The 17,429-nt window shown below is 35.6% G+C and overlaps 1 protein-coding gene across 3 annotated transcripts in view; it reads left to right on the plus strand.

The window, feature by feature from the left end:
• The first annotated feature begins 16,393 nt into the window (after positions 1 to 16,393).
• trim2a (tripartite motif containing 2a) overlaps positions 16,394 to 17,429 on the plus strand; it is a 36,017-nt gene continuing 34,981 nt past the window's right edge. Inside the window, exon 1 of one of the 3 annotated variants that reach the window (XM_084401674.1) lies at positions 16,394 to 16,520. The gene's annotated coding sequence lies outside the window, so the exon portion shown is untranslated. The remainder of the gene's footprint in view (positions 16,521 to 17,429) is intronic. The other 2 variants (XM_084401672.1, XM_084401673.1) reach the window with 2 other exon arrangements.

The raw sequence follows: 17,429 nt of genomic DNA on the forward strand, positions 1-17,429 counted from the left end.
TGTTCTCAAATTATCTGCTTGAAATTAAGTTGACAGGTAGTCAAAAAATTTTGTTTACATACAAAAACATGTGTTGCTCAAAACTAACAAATCAGTGTTAGAATAAGAGGTAACACTTTTACAGTACGGTTCTAAACACCAATTAATTCAATAATAAGAATGAAATAATATTTTTTACTTCTTTTATTAATTTAGGTTAATATAAATTTATTCTCTCTCTCTCTCTCTCTCTCTCTCTCTCTCTCTCTCTCTCTCTCTCTCTGTATACTATATATATGTATATATATATATATGTGCTAATAAATTAGTTAATACAAATCGTTAGCCTCATAGCATAATTGCCTAAGTCCTTTTTTTTTAAATATTACTTAGGCAATTATGCTATGAGGCTAACGAAATGTAAAATTAACATTAGCAAATGTATTATGAACAATAATAAATTAACATGAACCTACTGTAGATTAATACATGCGACAAAAGCAGCTGTTCATTGATAGTATTAGAGACCTAATGCATTAACTGATTAGTTAAAATTCAGTTTAACAAATTGAACCATATTGTAAAAGTGTTACTGGTTAAACATAATTAGTTTTGATTAATACAGTGGTAAAAGCTGTGCAATATGAACCAGACACCAAGAGTACTTTAACCATTTTCTCCTTATCAAGCAACCACCATGTTGGTGAGGGCATAAAGTATATGCTCAAAATAGAATATGGCTATGTAAATTCATAATTATTATAAATACAAAAAAAATTAGATAGGGTAACACTATTTTACAGTGTCCTAGTTACACGTTACATTTAGTTACTGTTGTAATAACTAAAAACTGATGCATAACTACATGCAACTAACCCTAAACCAAATGTAATCCTAAACCTATAGTAAGTGCATGTAGTTAATTCATATTACTCAGTACACTGTATAATTACACTGTAACAAGGACAGCTTAAAATAAAGTGTAACCATAGATAGTTGTCAGCTGATGAAGACAATACTGATTTCACAGCATGATAACAAAAAATAGCCTAAAAATCCTGATTTCTACCTCTAGAATCATATTTGCCACCTCTGGTTCTTATATTCTGATGGCTCACTCATCAAGTGAATCATTGTCTTTTCACAATGATTCTGCAGGTGTACCTCAGTTACAATGTACAATGCCTTTTTATGTTCTTAGAAAGGTTTATGTGTTGACATATCTGTATTTAGCACTGATTGGTTAACATGCTTTAGAATATATCCATGGCAACATGGTGAAGTCTGACACAATGGAATCCTTGTTCCAGCTGTAGATAAAACTAGCAAAATTTGGAGCAAAATCACTTTAAGCTATAACTTTAAAATAAAAATGAAAGTTGCATTTGTCCAAGTCAGACAACTTGGGCATATGTGTCAATGTGTATATTTTATTGATATTGCTTTAATTTTCTATTTTGAATGTTATTTCTGAGCCCTTTCATCTGTGATTGTAGAATATACAATCAACATAAGCTCATCAATAAAATACATGTGAAAAGTACACTGAGAAAATTTCAGTTTGCCAATTGTGAATTACAATGTGTTATTTTTGCTCCTTAGGGGAGGGGAGGAGGTAATATTATTAGCTATGGAGTGCTTACTACCTTTTTTTGAACCACACCCAATGTTTAGTTGTGTGGGTGTGTGAGAGCGAGAAAGAGAAAGAGATGCAAATGAAAAATAGTACGGCAAACAAAAAGAGGGAAAATCACACTGATAACAGCAAAAGTACCACAAAAAAACTCCACTCTTTTTAGTCTTTCTTTTTTACACGGTACCTGCACCCACACAAGCTCAACACACCCCTGTAGCTCTGGGCAAACGCTCTCATTTCATCCTACCTTTTTTACGTTTTCTCTACTAGAATGCCACCTGCTGTTCATTCTGTGAAGGAGCATAAACGGTGCTGGGTGATGCTGGCGTGAGATCCTTTTCCCACCGCCTGACTTTTATGGTGGTCTCTATTCTAGCTCCTAAGTTGCTATAGTGATGCTGTTCCAGTGGAGAACTATTTACCCTTAAAGGGGGTTTTATTTGTATCACTCTAAATATCAAACTACAATTTAACTAAGTGAAAACACCTCTGTCCATGGCACTTAAAGGGATAGTTCATTTAAAAACATTTTTGGTTACCATTGTCTTCTATTGTATGAACACTAAAACATTCCTCAAAATATATTATTTTGTGCTTCACAGAAGAAAATAGTAAAACAGTTTTGGAACAACATGAGGGTGTGTAAATTATGACTGAAGTAGTTCACATAAAACAATTATTCTGTCATAAAATCTAAGTACAAAATGATTTTGTGTTGAAAAATATTTAGCATTAAACAAATGGCACAGATTTGCATGTCATCAGAGTTCTTATCAAATAAAATAAATCATTTCAGGAAGCTAAATACTTATCTACTATCTACAATCTAGCCTATCTACTAATGTAGATAATTGTGTAATCATACTGTATGTTGAAATACAGTACATGTTTGAGACACTATGATGCTTGTTGATATAATTGGTTTGAGCTTGACCCAGAAAAATATACAGTCCCTCGGTTAACAATAGTTAGGTTAATAAATGGTCAGTTTATAGCTACATGGGTGACACATAAATCACTTATACATGGGTTTGAATAAGACACTGTTTGTCTAAAACTTTATATAAACAGAAAAAAATCCTTGTGCTAGAGTGACTAGCTTGCTGCACAGTTAGTTAACAGTCATTTTGAATAGTTTTCTGTGAGAGCACATATTTCTAGCAATGCCAAGGATATAGGGTAAATTCTCAGGGAATACATGCAATGGCAAAAAAATGTAATCCCACTTGCCCAGCCCTAGTCTTTTTGGATTAAAGCCAAATATGCAAATGTATTCAATTGTTTCTGCACTGGTAGTAAGGTGTAATCATTGCACCCAATGAATTCAGAGAGACACAAGTTGTATTCAAGAAACCAGAAACAACATAAAATTATCAAGTCCTTCAGCAGTGATATTGTTAAAAGATGGCACTTTGGCTGTGACAGTTTAGGTTATTATTTAAATCCGTGTGATGGTCTCCAAAACCATCACACGGTGCATGAGGGAAAAAAGAGTAATATAACATCAGGCAGCTACTGATTCAGTACACCTAGTCACCAGCAGGAGGAGCCACAGCATAAGACAACCAAACCATAAACGACTAGAAACTGGGGCAAAATGTAATGTAAAAAAAAAGTGGGATAATAACCAAGGGGGTAATCTTTCAGAAAAAAATGAAGCTTCCCCGGGGGCCGCCATTGATTAGCGGACCATCACCTGCTGTTAGCATTCCATTGACTCCCATTCATTTTGACGTCACTTTGACGGCAAATAACTTTACATCTGAGGCGTTTAAAGACTCCATTATTTATTTCTAAAGAAACACGAAAATGTATAAAAGGCTCCATTATCTTGTATCTTACGTTATTGTCAGAATGAGAGTCGTAGATCCAAGTGCAAGTAAACAGTTTATTTAAAGGTATAGCGGGGGATTTTCCCGAATTTTAGAAAAGAACCGCCCTCTCCACTTTTTGAAAAAATGCACATGCGCAACACTCTACCTGCTCCCGAGAGGGAACGCCTATTAAACGTGTGCACGAGAGAGCATGCACAAGCTAATCATAGCTTACATTAACTTTTACTAGCAGTGATTTTAAATGGATTTCTCCAAATAGCATGCCAAACTTTACCTGTCAAGTAGAAACTTCGCGACTGAGGCATCAGTGGGAAGCCCAACCTGTGTTTTGAGCGCACTCCATCGTGTGAATCGTGTGCACGAGCACGTACGACGGCCTTACGTAAACATATCACCAGAATGATTGACACTTAGGAGGACCAATAGTCTTGATGATCCACCCGGAAAAAGAAAATCCTCCGCTATACCTTTAAGGCAGGTTGAACAGATGAATAACTCAAAACACCACGTATAGCAGGCGGGCGACCAGGATACGACCTGACACGCGTGATTGACAGGTGTAAACAAACCCGGGAGGTACAGCCTCGTTTAGTTGTACGTAATCATTTTGCCGTTGCCAGGTTTCAGTCAGGCACAAAAAATCAAATTTGTTTTCCTGCTAAAGATCGTAGATCAAAAGACCCTTGTTTGTGAGCCAGCGGATGTTAAACAGCCCAGACAGAGACAGGGCTGTAGCCAGGATTTGCCCTAGCTGACCTGGCTAAGTCAGCTAGCACACCACGATTAACAGCACGGTGGTGTTTTCTTGGCGGACGAGGTGATGATGACCAGAAATATTTTATTGGTTTTGAGTCATCAATGCTGAATCTCCATCCGTATCCACGGTGGACATATTTATGCCGTTGATGGAAAACTAGATCCGGATGTAGATGTAAAACCGAGGGTGAGTCGGATATATGGAGTCGCAGCTGGAAAAGTTCAACCACTGAGTACCGAAGAACTGACGAAACCGGATCAAGCAAAAATGAGAGAATGATCCAGACAGAAACAGTCCATAGGAACGATCCGTTGATCGCCATAGTGGATTTTCAAACGGCAGCAGTCGAGAACATCAGCAGGTAGGTTAATGGCCGGCAAGGCCGCGAACCACAGCAGCCAAGAATGTAGACTTTAACGAATCAACAGGCAAGTTAATCCATCAAGGTTAGTTGTTGAGTTGCTGAGTACATAACCATATATTTCCCTGCTGAAATTACGAATGTAAGCAGCAGGAGAGGCAGAGAGAAAGAGAGAAAACAAAAAATTTACGGAGAAAGCAGCTGCAACCATACGTGCCAGCGTTCACTTCCGTTTCCCGATACTGTCTTGCATAGATCTTCCAGAATCCACCGACCTTCTGGGAATGATCTTGCCGTTATGATCAGCTCATCCATGAATGCCTTAACTGGAGCCTACTGAATCCCGCTTGCCAGAACTGCACCTCTTATAGGCTTCTCCACTGTCTTGACCAAGAGGTTCATTGCAGCTGCAAACAAGATAACCGAGATGGTACATCCAGTTACGATGCCTTTTTCAAACCGCTGCCAGCTGGTGGTGAAGTCCCCACAGGTGAATCGCATCCTGAAACGGTTGAAATACTCCTGCAGGAGGTGCTGGACTTTCCCTGGGACATGGTACACATGTAGTGTGAGATCCACCAGCTTGTGAGGGACAGTTCCATATGCATTGGATATATATCGAGCCACAGGACTGCAATATCTCCGTGGTTGTGCTTTGCATCCTCAATTATCTTTGAGATGACGCTTGTATGCTCGATACACCCTGGAACTCCTGGGACTCCCCCTTCTGTACTGAGGTGTCATATACTTGTTGCTCAGCATAAAGGTGGTGAGTCTGCTCGCCAATATTCCAAAGAATATCTTGCCCTCCACATTCAGAAGGGAGATGGTACGAATAGAGATGGTACGACCTATAGTCGTCATGGTGAGCTAGAAGAACAGATGTGTTGTTACTGCATTCCTGGCATGGGCCAGACCCTTCAGTCACCTCTCAGATATTTAAAACAGACATTAGAGAATACATGAAAAGAACAGTTCAGTAATCACATTAGTAACTTCTATAACAAGTAAAATCTCATAAGCCTAGAGAAGTCATTCAACTCATGTGATATTTAGAAGGAAAAATATTGATTAATACCTTGATTATAATCACTCATTAGATACATTCACCACAAATCAATGATGTGTTCACTTTAGTTGTTAAACTTTTAAATCACTGACCAAAAATGTTCTGGAGATTAGAATGTCTGCCAGCTCAAGAGGAAGGTCTGAATGAATATGAAAGAAACAACACACCTATCTGTCACAGGACAGTATCCTGCAACATTGATTTTATTTTTTAAAACAGTCTTATTCTGCAAACAAGGCTAATCTATGATTTATTTATATTTTCCGCCCTCCTCACGAACAGCTGAATAATTCATCAAATTGGTCTTACATGAAGCATCCTAGTGAGACTCAGCAAGATGACGTTCACTTTGAATGCTGTAGGCAGTGCGAATAGTTATTCTCTCAACAAGACCGTTATAATTCAATGCAAAAAGGACTCTTAGGACTTCTGGGTACCTACAAAGTAAGCGTAAGTTTTAAACATTTCTAATGCCTGCCATGCTCATGTAATCATTTTAAAGATGTGTGAAAATGTTTTTCTCACAGATGTCCTCCATCACATCATTACTCTACTACTTTTAAAATGATTTGTGTGAACTGATTGAATTTGATGATGTTTTGACAACTTGTTTTCAGTTGTATATTGAGCCAAACACATACTGTACATACACAAAAACCGTTTGCACGAACACATTCAAAATGGTTTATTTACTCTTGACTTTGTGTTGGTGATGAATGTCAATGTCATTGTGCAGATAGATTATCATAGCAAATTAGATTTAATCTGGTCATCTGTCTGCAAAGGTACAGCTTGTTTGCTTTTCCCACTTTATATTGAGTGTAAATCTGTACAGTGATTTAAATTAATCAGTTGATAAAATGCACTTATTTTGTACATACATGTTTTTACATTGTACTTATATATATATTTTTTAAATACCTGCATAATTACAGCTTAAATTTATTTCATTAATTACATCTATAATTACACTTGACCCTTAAAACTAACCATACCATGAAATCTGTCACTAACTTGTATCTCACCTTAATAGCAGAAAAAGTGTTGTGCATTACAATATGAACCCAATAAGTACATACTAAATTACATTTTTGACACAAGTACATAGTTAAATGTATGTTTAATTGTTAAATGTATGTAAACCCATTTACATACATACCCATACATGTACAAAGGCTTATTCTTGTCTTTTATGCTTGTCTGGATGATTTTGGTGTTTATGTCTTAAATAGTTTCTGCTAGAAGGAATATCTAAACTAAAAAAAAAAATACCTCTCACGATCAGTTCTAAATGTAGATTTCTTTGATTATAACAACGTTGCTTTGCGTTTGATTAAGTAACATTTGACTAACATTCTTGGTAAAGATAATATTTATTCATAGAATATATAGGCTATGTCCAGTTTGGTTTAAATACTGCCTGATAACTGAGAGACTAAAAATAACTGGTTACAAAACAAAAAAACATCATGCCCATCACACTACATCAGGGTCTGTTTAAATATTGAATGGACGGAAAGAGCTTTTTCTGTTGCGCATTAGACCTCTCTCTTATGCTTTTACCGTTCAGCTAGAGAAATTGTGTTGTATAGCACTGATCAACTCTAAAGTATTTATCTAAAGTGATATCTAAGCTCGAGTTGAAGCTGCTTCCTCAAGCCCCTCCACTGCAGACAGCAAGCCAAATACACTTAACCTTATTATCTTAAAGATTATATGGGCAAATGGACTTGTGAAAGGAATGCAAAAGTCCCTCCTGTAACAATTTTATTTTTATTGTGTTTGGCTACTAATAAAATTAGCCAAAGCTATTATGTCCAGTGTATGGTCAATGTTTACTCTGAGGTCAGATCAGAATTTTCTGATGTATTGTTTATTTAGAGAATTATAAATAACAGTATATGAGAAACAAACAGTTATCTTCTATTTTTACAGTGATTTATGGGGGATTTTTTTTTTTTTTTTAAGGTTTTAGGAAGTAAAGTTCAAGTGTATCTCCGTTTTTTTTTTTTTTTTTTTTTTAGGCTGTCATTGTTGATGCCAGGAAAGATTTCCTCTAACTGTCTAACTGTCCCACACACAGCCTTGCAAGGTTGATGAATGATGAATAAACTGATTCATCATTCTATCAGTAAATCTCTTTTTTACTGCCCCTAATTCACTTGTACTCAAAGTGCAAAATATTACCACAGGACAGACAAGTCAAATTTATATTTATTACTTTAGCACACAATTTAAACCAATGTGACATACAGTGGCAGTCATCGGGAAATGTACAAGTAAAGGTGAAATGCATCTTTTCAAGTTTAATGTGTTTTTTTTACAGAAAATGTGTTGTTGATGTAGTTGTTGATGTACAGTATGTGAGAGATGGAGAAATGCTGTATCTTGCAAAATATGGTCTTGAGGTGAGTTGGTAGAATAGGTGGAGAAACGTCAGTCTTCATGAAAGACAACAGATTGCTAAGAGCAGTCGCTGGTTGTGGAGCGTTGAGAAATTGTTGCTGATGGTCGCCAGCTTATTGGTGAAAAACATGCCAAAGCTATCAGCTGTCATGAGGTATAGGAAGAAAGACAGCAACTGGTATGGAGGTTAGTCCAGATAGATGTTAATGTAGCATTTGAGTGTCATTCTCAGAGGAAAGCAGCTCAAAGTTACCCTGTTGACCAAGAGGACGAAAAATGACAAAGTGAATTTTAGGATCTGTGAATGTAGAAAGAAAAGTAAATGTCCATGTGTTGAAAATGAGCAAATTGTTTAGGTGAAGAGTAGCAAAAGTCCAAACCTCTTCTCTTTAATTGTTTAACTCCAGATCCTCCAGTATGTACAGTTGTACCACTAGATGGCATAATAGCTATTTATATTGTTTGGACAGGTCAGAATTGTTGAATTGTGCATGTGATTTAGTGTTTGAAATAGAAAGCTGGCATACCATGTTAATTTAATGTTTTCGCATGACCATTCTTGCCATATTTTCCATTGTGTGGTCAAACTCCATTCTCTAGATGGAGAGAATCATGCACAGAAATAAAGAGGCTAGACCAGAATTATTGATGCATTCTTATGTAGACTATTTGTATGTAACATTAATATTATGGATTCAAATTTTGGGTTACTAAACCTACCGTTTTTTAATTTACCTCTGGCTCTCTCGTCGATCTTTCTCGCCCCGTGACTCAAACAGTAGCATGTAGATGGAATGAGTCAGGCACAAGGAGGAGAAAATCAGAATTAGAGATGTTTCAGAAATATGTTTTAAAGGTATAAATCTAAACACAAATTAATAATTATTTTATGTATTTCTGTATATTTGCGTTCACTGGAAGACAATATTGTTCGTCCCAGTCACAAACAAGAATCAAAATAGCCTACTACAGACTACAGCAACACTGTGTTCCATTGCATGACGTTAACAAAATGTTTATGCAAATACAAGAACATAACTGCAGTTTAACGTGTCCACGATGGCGTCGAATATTACACGGTCTACTGTTGTACTACAAACCAAAGAGCTCTTAAATAGTACAAAGCACACAAACATGTAGTTAAGAATGGACTGTAAAGTATGGACTGACGACTCAGTTGGCAATAGAAATAACACCACCAATAGTACAAAAATCTAAAGTTTTCTAATTATTTTCCAGCATTAGCCTACACCAGGTTAAACACCATAAACGATTTCTATTTTTTATTTTTTTTATTCAAGTTAGCTTATTTTCGAATAATCGCATTAAAATATTTAGGCTGAATGTTTGGATACAAACGCAAGAGGGCAACAGAGCATCACTTAGACCTAAAAAAAAATAAAAATAATAAAAAAATAAAAAAATAAGAAATGCTATTAATAACAGAAATTCAAACAAATGAAATATATTAATTTATCCAATCAACAATGGCTCATGCAAACGATTCAAGATTACAACATGTATTTTTTTAATATAATCTCTTTAATTGCCTCTTTAAATAGTATAGCCTACTATATATTATTTTAAAAGACACAAATGAGATTGTCTCAATTGTGTCAGCAATTTATTCAGTCATGTGGCAACTGACAAATATGAATAATAACATATATATATAAAAAATAGGTAATATTTAATGATATATAAGGTGTTTGGAGATCACAGATTTGTTTATGTTAAAGGAGCAATGGCTGGGTTTTTTTTTGTTGTTGTTATGCTAGTTGAAAGTCTCCTCATATCCTGATAGAAATCACTATGTAACGTGGTCTAAATATATTTTTATAAATATATATTGTCTGTGGAAGGCATAAGACCATAAAATGTTTGTTCAATCATTGCAGTGGTTTTGGACAGCAATTTGCAGGATCATATGCTTTCAACGCTAGCAGGCTAAAATTAGCATTTCCCAGATCACTTATTGGACCTTTAAACTCAGGAGATATACGTGTAGGGTAACATGGGGTATGATGCCCCCTTTAGAACAATGTGCATTTACTTTTAAATTGTAACATATTTTGATATAAGTTTAACATGTGCAGGAATATACCTGGGGTAAGAAAACCCTGGAAAAACTTTTACAGAATGTATAAATTAATTACTTTTCTTATATTTTTAAAGTGTCATTAATGTAAAATACTAATCAACTTTTCCATTTAAAAATGAATTTTGTTGAAATCAATTTAGTTGAATAACCGATGACAGACAAAGCAGAATCCTATAAAAGAGATTCAACTGAAAAGTTAAATTATTCTGTGACTTTTATAGGTATTTGAATATTTAGGCTACATATTTAATTACCCATATTTTAATTGAAGATACATCATAGCAACACTGAATGCAAATTGAATGATTTCATCAACTACCTATAAGTTTTAATGAAAGCAAATATATCTAAAATGTGCATCTAATTTATGGAAATACAATAGCCTAACCCAATTATGTCACAGGCGGTATAGTAGCCTACGGAAGTACAAAACGAAAGAATCTAGAATCAAGAAACAGACTTCAATACAATAACTCACTGAACAGTCAGCTAAAACCTCAGGGGAACAGAACATATATTAACGTAAACAGTACAAGGAACCGATCAGAACAAAGGGCTTAAATACACAGGGACTAATGAGTTCATTAACAAGACAACAGATGAACGGGATAACTAATCAGACACACTGGGAAACTGGTCATAGGAAAATGGGGAATAAACACAATGAAACACAGAGACACTGACATCTGGAAAAATTATTTGATGGACTTTATTTTAGGCATAGTGCATACTGTAGGCTACAGATTGGTGCATGCGTGAAAACAAGTGAATAGCAAGTTAATTTTAATGTGTGTAGCATTTGAAGAAAACTAAATACAATTTATTTTAATAAAAATAATAATCATTTTTATAGGCCTATCGTTTTTACAAATGAAAACGACCCCAAAAGGAGGGTTAGGATTCAGGAGATTTTGTCAGATTTAACTCACTTCTGGGTACAAATTTGCATCCGCGCGCACACACACACACACACACACACACACACATACATACACAACCTGAACTGTTTAAATCCTCTCATCCTATGGAGTTATTCTTGTGCCAATAATAATGAACGTAGCTTTTCAAGAAACTAATGAAAATATAAATTGAAACTGAATAAAATATCTTTGAAACTGAAAAAGAATAAATCGCAGGCAATTTTTTTTACTTCGTTTTTAATACACTGCATGTTTTGCTGACTATTTCTCATATTTCAATCGCTGATCTGAACTTACAAATGCGCTTCCAGAGGTTTCATTTACGCTTCTGAAGTTTTCGCTTAAGCTTCTGGAGTTTTCGTTTACGCTGCCTGAGTTTTCGTTCGCCGTTCTGACACATTTCTCTCGTGGGGGCGGGGCTAGTGACAATGTGTTCTCATTGGCTACTGAGTTTTTGATTGACAGCTTCTTCACCTGGAAGTGAAGACGTCAGTGGTGTGTTTATGTGTGGATGTGAGCGTCTGTAATCGCAGCTTTCTATTTAATTTGAGTTATATTAAGTTTATATCTGTATTTATTTGCTGCTACACTATATTGTTGAGATAATTTCTTATAGAAGGAATAGTACAGAGTACAGACGAATGATATCATTATCATTAGTCATCGTCGCTATCTGGATACTGGATAACGTTAGCCTACTCGTGGTAAGTCTGTTTTTTTTTTTATATATTTTTTTAATACTATACTAATACTATTTATAGTACTGGCTTTTTTCAGGTGGAGAGGCATTTTAGAGCTCAGTGAGAGCCCATAACATTATACAGCTGTGTTGTCTTGATTGAACTGTTAACTTAGTCCAAATAGGCTAACGTTAACTTACATGACTTGTTTATCTACATTCGGTTACAGTCTTCGATTAGATCATATTTCCCCCCAGCCACCCCAAACAACATTGGGCTAGAGTACTGTACAGTATCTGTACTGTAGCCTAAAGTACAAAAAGTACTGTATCAGTCAATGACCGATGCCATTGGACCAGAGCGCTGTCAATCGCTGCCTGATTCAACTTTGGCAATTTAAAGCCTTTTTTTACAATGCCAATAAAGCTATTTAAACCTGAATTTCTAAATTGCTGATTAATTTGCGATGCAGAGTTTTTGAAAGAGGGGAGACACGACTTGACCACAGAACACGTCTTTGTTCATAACATGTAAACACTCAATTATTTTGAAGTATCGCCCTGGTCGCAATATTTATTCTGATTACTTTGTGATAAATATGACTGATAAAGCTATTATATGTAGCTATATGCACTTCAAATGAACATTTCTGAGAAAAATGTTTAATCTTTAATAGTCTTTAATAATAAATATTTGTCCAAATTAAAAACTTAATACATGCAACTTAATACATGCAACTAAACTTAATACATGCAAGTGATTATGACTGAAAACATCCAGCAACTAGGGAATACACAGCCATGGATATATGTTTATATGTAGGGCTATACAGCCATCTACTGGTTACACAACCGTATTACAGATGATAAATGCTGCATGACTCCGAGGTAAATATTTAGTACTGTAAAATCCCTTAAAACATTTATATAATTTGTTTGGAATAAATATTTTAAGTCTGCAACTTGTTACTGTATGTGGGAGTTCAAAGCAGTTTGTATTGTTAGATTATAATACATTTCCTCTCTCATTTTCCAGGAAGTGAAGCAACTTTTCCATAAACAAAATTCTGATGCTGACACAGAGTGATGCTGATGGAGTGATAGTACCAGAGATCCACTGTCCCTATCAGACAATAATCTTACTTTATTCAGACACATCACCTTTGAATGACTGGGATCTTGATCTTCAGACACCTGATTTATTTTATTTTAATATAAACTAGCAAATATTTTAATTTCCTCTAGATTAAAACAAACACAGTTCACAAGTAGGCCTACACAAGAGGTTGCACTTTATTCTTATTAATCATGCTGATCTTGGATTAGCATACCAACAGCATATGAATGTTAAAGGCACAATATGTAACTTTTTTGCTTTAAAAATAGCAAAAATCACTATATCTATGTTATATATTTTTTTTAGTTGTGTACTTACATTATCCTGACTGTTTACAACAACTTTCAAACCAGGAGAAATTTGTAATTTAATTCGAGAAACGTCCCGTTTCTTTATTTCCGTTTTGTCGCCGCCAATGCCGTCATATCCGTGTTGTCCCTGGTTTCTGCTCGTGCTGCCATAGCAACCAGAGCTATGAACCAGAGCCGTCTGATAGTAACCAAAGCGACGACGCGGACAACTTTGTAGTTGGTAATGTCTATCTGCACGCTGTTGTTGTTTCGTTCAAACATTATGGACCATGGCAAGCAGACTTTGTATAAAAAAAGGAGAACTAAAACGAGAATCAATATCAGCGCGGTGTTTTCGAGATGCCGAGAGCTCCCATAGACAGTAAAGTTATATAAACGAGAGCTCCACGTCCGAGACTTCGACCACTTCTACATGTTACAGTTACTTTATTAAACAGGTGAGCACATTTACATAAAACTAATCAATGTTTTATAGTTCAACAATGATAAAATGTCAGAATATAATCTGTATGTTATTCTAATGTTGATCTAGTTTACTGCTAGGTTAGTCTCATACAGATAGACTAACACATTTCAACACATTCAAATGCAGTTTAGTGTGCTAGTGTAATGTTAGACCAAGTGAAACAGCGCTGCGTTACCTCACAAGTTTAATTTGTCTCATAAACTGACCTGTAAGTAGTAATTCTGCGAGTAGTTCGGTAGAATGAAATGTCCATATTCCTTTTATATCCGCGGGACTCGCGTCACGTGTGGAGCTGTTAGCTGTCTCTTAGCAATCCCGAACTGCTTCATATCACAGTCATGATAAAAACATTGATGTATTCAGTCATCTATAAACATTATTAGATCGGTCGGCTTGACGTTGACGACAAGATCCATAATTCTTAGCAAATGTTGCGTCATCAAACTACGCCTTTGTTATTGTAAATAGGTTAGCGACCCCTCGCGGCGAAAAATGCTATATTGTACCTTTAAAGGGATACTCCACTTTTTTCGGAAATATGCTCATTTTACAACTCCCCCAGAGTTAAACAGTTGAGTTTTACCGTTTTAGAATCCATTCAGCCGAACTCCGGGTCTGACGGTACCACTTTTAGCATAGCTTAGCACAGATCATTGATTCTGATGAGTCCAGTAGCATTTCTTTCAAAATGACCAAAGAGTTTCAATATTTTTCCTATTTAAAACTTGACTCTTCTGTAGTTAAACCGTGTACTAAGATCGACGGAAAATGAAAAGTTGCGATTTTCTAAGCCTATATGGCTAGGAACTACTCTCATTCCAGCGTAATAATCAAGGAACTGTGCGGCTGTACCATGGGTGCAGCAGGCGTAATGATATGACGCAGCGCCTGAAAATAGGTCTTATAGGTTAGACAAACTAAGTCCCGGTCACGTTGGAAGAAGTTTCCGAGCTGGGGACTATTTTCAGGCGCTGCGTCATATCACTACGCCTGCTGCACCCATGGTACAGCCACATAGTTCCTTGATTATTACGCTGTAATGAGAGTAGTTCCTAGCCATATAGGCTTAGAAAATCGCAACTTTTCATTTTCCGTCGGTCTTAGTACACGGTTTAACTACAGAAGAGTCAAGTTTTAAATAGGAAAAATATTGAAACTCTTTGGTCATTTTGAAAGAAATGCTACTGGACTCATCAGAATCAATGATCTGTGCTAAGCTATGCTAAAAGTGGTACCGTCAGACCCGGAGATCGGCTGAATGGATTCTAAAACGGTAAAACTCATCTGTTTAACTCTGGGGGAGTTGTAAAATGAGCTTATTTCCGAAAAAAGTGGAGTATCCCTTTAAGGGCATAGTTCACCCAAAAATAAAATTCTCACTTAATTTACTCACCCTCATGCTGTCCCAGATGCATTTTACTTTCTTTCTACAGATAAACACGAATTAAGATTGTAAGGAAAGTAATCCATCTCTGCGAGTCCTAAAGACACTTTAAACCACACACAGTGAGTATGACGGTAATCCATGCGACCTCAGTGAATGAATCAATGCCTTCTGAAGTGAAACAATATGGCTAGATAAAAGAAATACTAATAATGTGACTGTTTTAACTATTAAAAATCACTTCTGACCAACTGTCTTACGTACATGGGTTACAATCCACTTGTATTGTGGACTCACAGAGATGGATTATTTCCTTTAAAATCTTTGTCTATGTTTATGTGAAGAAGAAAGTCATATAGCCTACATCTGGGATGGCATGAAGGTGAGTAAATGATTAGAGTAAAGGACTATCCTTGTACTGCTTGTATCCAGTCACTGCTTTGCTATTGTACTGCAACAGGAACTGTTTAAAGAATCATTGCAACATTTAAAATGTATAAAATGTATTGTGTATTTGTAATTGTGCATTTTGTATAGTAATGTATGAGAATACTGTGCATTACATGTATATTATGCAGTTAATGTTTTGTGGATTCTGGTCTTTCCTGTCACAACATAATTGCATCCAAGACTTTCACTTTGATACTTGTGTGTATGCTTTAGTGACGATAAAGAATGTAAATTTATTTGAATTCATATTTTAAATTACATTAATTTAACTGGTTGTATAATTCACAATTGAAACGGTTGATGATTGTTAAAATATATTTACAATTTTAAATGTTAGAAGATAGTGTTAATTAAATGAAATAACTAAATACAATTATCAATCTTAAAAAAAAAAATATTCCTCTTATTTAAGTGATCATTAATTTTGATGGTGTAAATGTATATCATGCTAACAATGAGTAGTGTGATGGCCATGGTTGCCAACCTTGATTACCTGGTTTAAGTGAAACTTTCTTGACGGCTGAATATATCGCACACGTTTGTTAGTATTCTCTTTAAATTGTAACAGCTCAACCTAATCAGAGCCTAACATGCAAAGGAATCATCATGAATAAACAAATATTCTCCGAAAACATTGGACACTACAATATTTTAAGTATTATATTCAGTACTTTAATGTAGGCCTACAATGACACCTGAATAGACTGAATAGATCTCTTGTGCTCCTAAAAGCTTCTGTCGACTAAGTAGTAGCAGCAAGTAAATAAAGATAAAAAAAAAAAAAAAAAAAAAACATAACTTAATATCACTAAAAAGAACTGGAAACCTGCGCTTACAGACGCTAACTCCGCCCTGACATTCATCAAAGCCGCTCTGATTGGTCACTTTCTACAGCTCCTCCCTTTGGCTTTTGACAGTTGCTGACGGTACAGTGAGTTTGTTATTCGTGACTCACGTTTCATTTTGAGAAAGATGAATGGACAGACAATCTGACGGTTTTGTTTTCTGGAATTAATCGGCTTGAGCAGGAGTGCAGACATGGAGAACGCGTAAGTATTTTTAGACATAGAGAGAAAAGAAGGCACCCAAAGAGATGCACTTTCCCAACGTTGTGTTGCTTTATTCTGCTATCTGCGATGCCAGCAACATGTGCATTTTTAAACAATATTGTGATACATTATGCGGCATGCAACATGCTTCTATAACTTTTTACATGGCATAGCAGACAACCTGTTTTATTTTTTTTTGAATGAATAAGCATTTCTTCATAAAAGACATAACTAGAAAACATTCGTTTGTCGGTTCTTAGGTTGTAAGTTTGTAATGATATGCACTACATTAATATTTAGCCTTAAGATACAAACTACAGCTCTGGTATTTTAAATAATGAACTTTATGATTAAAATATGTTGTTATTATTTAAGCCATGTATTCGACTGAAGCTCAAGTAAGCAGTGTGTTCAGATGCTTCAGGTCACCGGACTTGAATTCACCTGTAGCCGACATGTTTAGAAATCTCACAGTTAGGCCTACCATTTATCACTATTTACATTTAATCAGTAAGCAGACGCGGCTTTTATTGAGGTTTATTCACATGTGATTAATTTTATCATCACGATTCACCACCATATTTCAGATTCAGAATGCCTAAACATTATTATACAAGCCATTTTCTTTTTGTGGTAATTCATTGTAACGTGACAGCCCTGCTCAGCTTCCTGCACGTCTGGAAAGAGTTTATCTACACTTGCAGACTGTGCACTGACGCCTATTCAAGGAAAATATGCCACTCTGATATGAGAAGACGTGTGTGTGTGTGTGTGTGTGTGTGTGTGTGTGTGTGTTCTGTAATGTTAATCTTTTCGACAGTTAGACAGACCTTGGTGGTGCTCTCTGCTCTCCTATTGTAAATCACTCAGTGATTGCAATTTTAATGATCACTGTAATGTATATAATCA

This window comes from Rutilus rutilus (genome assembly GCF_951802725.1).
Source record: "Rutilus rutilus genome assembly, chromosome: 2".
In the NCBI taxonomy this organism is placed as follows: Eukaryota; Metazoa; Chordata; class Actinopteri; order Cypriniformes; family Leuciscidae; genus Rutilus; species Rutilus rutilus.